Genomic DNA, 4,017 nt, shown 5'->3' with positions numbered 1-4,017 from the left:
TTCCGCTCATTCTATGGTGTAACAAAACAGCCAAAAGCTATTCATAACTTTAGTGAATGGTGTTCAATACAATGTCTTTCAAGTCAAAGAAAAAAAGCTCTGTTCCTTATAAAAACTAACTTAATTATTATGCAAGTTTTTTTTTTTCTCTTTAATTCCCACAATGCCTATATGTAGATTTCACCAGTTAACCAACTGATTTAACATAATTAGCCAGTAAATTTTAACAAAAAATGGTTAATTAAGTAACAACTCACTGTTTCCTCCAGTTTTTCTTCCCAAGAGTGCAATTAATGATTGAAAGATTTTACAGTACTTCGTTAAATTAGCCGGTGTGTTAGCAGAACAAAGTCTTACACATAGTACGTAGGAAAATGAAAGCATTCATTTGTCTGCAGAGATCTTAAGTAAAATTGTTTTGTCATGTAAATTGAGATAATATTATATTAACTTATCTGTTTTTGCAACTTTTAAAGCGGCAATGGGCAGCTGTATAATGTAATCCGCCTGTATAATGTAATCCAGGCAGTGGGTCCGGGCATTGCCGCTTTAAAAGCGGGATTTGCACTGTCTATTGAAAATGACGTCATTTCTTTATGTAGATCTTTCTGACAGTCGCATTTTACATCTGTAGATTGTCAGAGCTGCCGGACAGAATGACTGCCTGCTATATGGTAAGTCCGTATTGTCATACGACATTAAACATAAAGGCCAATGGAGCTACAGATGAAAGCCTTCTTATAATGGAGGCTATAATAAGATGGTGATGGTTATGGATTACACAGTATTATGCTGCTGGTTTTTATTCTATTTTTTATTTAATATTATTTATTTATAGCATTATCACATTCATGAATGGAATACATATATTTCTTCAATATCTGAGGGTACACTAAAGCAATGCAGTGTTAAGCACTGGATGCAATGTAACTATTAGCTACAATTACAGCTGTGCCTGTTTGGGTAACTATCTATCAGCTTTGCATATCTGAAAACTGCAATTTTTGCTGATTCTATTTTGCATTATTGCATGTTTGGGATGAGAATAAGCTGTATTCAAAGTACACCAAGAGCAAAAACATTCATGGGCCAAATGAGAAAACATTATTGGCAGATCCATGCCCATCATATACAGCCTGTGCCTTAACATATCTCATGTCCACCACAGATCAAAGCAAACCCTGTACGGGCAGTAGCCATCCATCCCCAATATCTTCCATCCCCATGCCTGCCATATATAACCTCACTGGAACATAACCTCGTGTCTATATAGTTACATGCCCGCAATATGCAAACTTTGCCTATCGAAACTACATCATGCCAATCAGGCTAATGTCTACCATATATAGCCTCCAATCAGTAAAGTCTATCCTATGCAGATCACAGTGGTAGGACAATAATATATAGGCTGTTTCAGCATAAGCCTATCACACCCAGCATAGACGCCTGCATACCTCTAGTGAATGTAACTTGTCTACTGCATGGTAAGGTATCTGCATGTGTGAAATGGCAACATTTTAACACTGTTCATAGCAGAACCATACTTACCTTATACGCACCTCATATAGCGTCTACTCATCCTCTAATTCCTTTCACCGGCTGCTGTCCCATAAACACTTATACGGCCAGTACAAGCATTAGTAGCTCATGCTCTAATACCCACATTTCCCTAATGTATCTAGCTTATACTTTAGTGATCTGGAGCCTGATTCATTAGTGTTCTTATCTGCCGTTTTTTGCTTATCTTAAGCAAATCCACTCTGTGCATGCCCAGAAAAGGGAGATAAGAAGCAAAATCCACTGCGTAAATGAATCATTTCTTAAGTTAAGATGAAAATTCATCTTAACTTCACTCTTATCTCCCTGTTTCTTCTTAAAATAAGCATCTTAACTTTCGCACAAGAAAAGATCACTAATGAATCAGGCCCCTTGTGTTTAGTTCAAGCAACTAAATTTGTACATCTCAAAGAGCTGCTCAGGTCAAGGATGTCCCGACCTTAATTTAAAATACATAGCAATGGATCTTAGGGACATCGATAAAAGATGAAATAACGTTAAAGTGGACAAACAACTAATACATTAGTGAGTAAACTCCAATGATGCACAACAGTGAAAAAAATAAGAAATATTTGTATTAACCAATATTGATTAAAAAACATGTGTTGTAAATGAACAAACTCACATTAGGTATAAACTTTCATATATGTTTTATAGGCAGATACCAGTGCGGTATCAGCAAATGAACAGCTGCATCTCCCGTGTTTGTCATTCCCAAAACATGCAAGAAGAAAAAAGAAAAGCCAGTTAGTGACCAGTATTGATAAAGTTGCTGACATATAGACTCGAAAATAATTGATGTTAATTGCAGAGGTCGGACTTCATATGTAAAATCATAAACTAGAAATCATTTGGATTTTTGAGCTTTCAAACATATCAATTTATCTGCCTCTCTTAATGAACTTTGTCTATTTGTAAATTGATTAAAAACTATCCTACTGTAAATGGTTTGAGAACACTGATTACTGCTACCTCTGAGGTGGGGTACAAATCTGGCGATTTGCGTGGTAACAACCCTTAGCAGAATCCAACTAAATTTGTAACACATCCAAATACTCTATGCACAGTCTCCATCCCTTCAAGAATTTTATACCGTCTCGTCGCATAAATTGAATTTTTGTTTTTACATTTGTCTGGTACATAAATGTGTCTATTCTGCAATTCATCTGGAACACCCAATTCTGTCCTTCCCCCAAACAACACGATATTGTGATGCTACTGAGTGGCCAGCTCTGTAAACACAGGGGAAGTCGTGCATGGTATCAAACACAGAATGAAACTGATTTACTACTGCGGACTGGCTTTTTTCCACATTTATAGATGATCCTCAGAGTATTTATAACACGCGACACACTATCAATCATCATCATCATCATCATTTATTTATATAGCGCCAACATATTCCGTAGCGCTTGATCTCATTCGTGTATTTTCTTACCATAATAAAGATTAGTTTTCACTAAGATCTATTTGTTTGCTCTAGAGGAGTAACGGAATATATATGAAAGAATGAAGGTAATATGTAGTGACCAATCTTGCCCTAATAGTGGAAAAAAATATATATTTTCACAAGCAGAATAAAATCCATTCCGCAGCTTGAAGTTAATGACAATATGCCGTTGAGATAAGTTTAATAAAGCTCAAATACCAAAGCAGAGCAGGTATTTACTTTAGAGCCTATATAATTGCTGTTGTCTTTGATGCCAACAATCTTCCACTTAAGGAGTGTCTAAAGCAATCATTAACCCTTCCCTCCGTGTATACATTATGGGCCTGATGCAAATCAGAATGCAAAGTGTAGGAATTGTCATGTGTTTAAAAGAGCGTTGCGTAGTTCCACTCATAATCAAATCCACACAATATTTTATGATGTGAATATAGTAGTAAATAAGTTATATTACGAAATTCCATCCCAAATGTAATTTCTTTTGACTAATTGCACTTTAATACACATTAAAATGCATCAACATGGATTTCCTTAATTAGTCTTATTAGTCCTAAAACACTGCTGACGTCTGACAATTAACTCATATTAGCCCCTTCACAGCCTTACCCAATTAAGCTTCACTATTCCACGCTATCACCTGCTATTCACAATTCATCCTATTCTTTTATCACAGCCCTTACTATCAAATACATATAGTTATTAAAAATGTACATTTTAGGAAGTAAATTTTTTGTAATTAAATATAATTTTAATAGAACAACAAATTAAACCAACAACTTGTAACAATATAAAAACACAAAGAATAAAAATTAAACATAATTTTGTTCTATGTATTGTACATATTTAGGTTTTTTTCATAAATGTTTTTAATTTGTTTCTTATTTTCAAAAGCAATGGAGGCAGGATGGCCTCTCTCCTCTTTCTCGTCATCATGCAAGAAGGGAAATCATTTCTAAATACTCTATTTAAATTAGAGGTGAGCGTTTCAGAATCGGAGAAATCCGACAGATCCG

The 4,017-nt window shown here is 35.1% G+C and overlaps 1 long non-coding RNA gene across 1 annotated transcript; it reads left to right on the top strand.

Moving 5' to 3' along the window:
• Window positions 1–606: 606 nt before the first annotated feature.
• Window positions 607–2,502, top strand: LOC142157608 (uncharacterized). Its single transcript, XR_012692521.1, has 2 exons — window positions 607–674; window positions 2,215–2,502. It is a non-coding gene; the product is annotated as an uncharacterized LOC142157608 (long non-coding RNA).
• Window positions 2,503–4,017: the final 1,515 nt, after the last annotated feature.

The sequence above is a fragment of the Mixophyes fleayi genome, chromosome 5, assembly GCF_038048845.1.
Source record: "Mixophyes fleayi isolate aMixFle1 chromosome 5, aMixFle1.hap1, whole genome shotgun sequence".
Classification (NCBI taxonomy): Eukaryota; Metazoa; Chordata; class Amphibia; order Anura; family Limnodynastidae; genus Mixophyes; species Mixophyes fleayi.
Note: the sequence above shows the minus strand (reverse complement) of the source record. Positions and strands in the feature narration are given on the sequence as shown.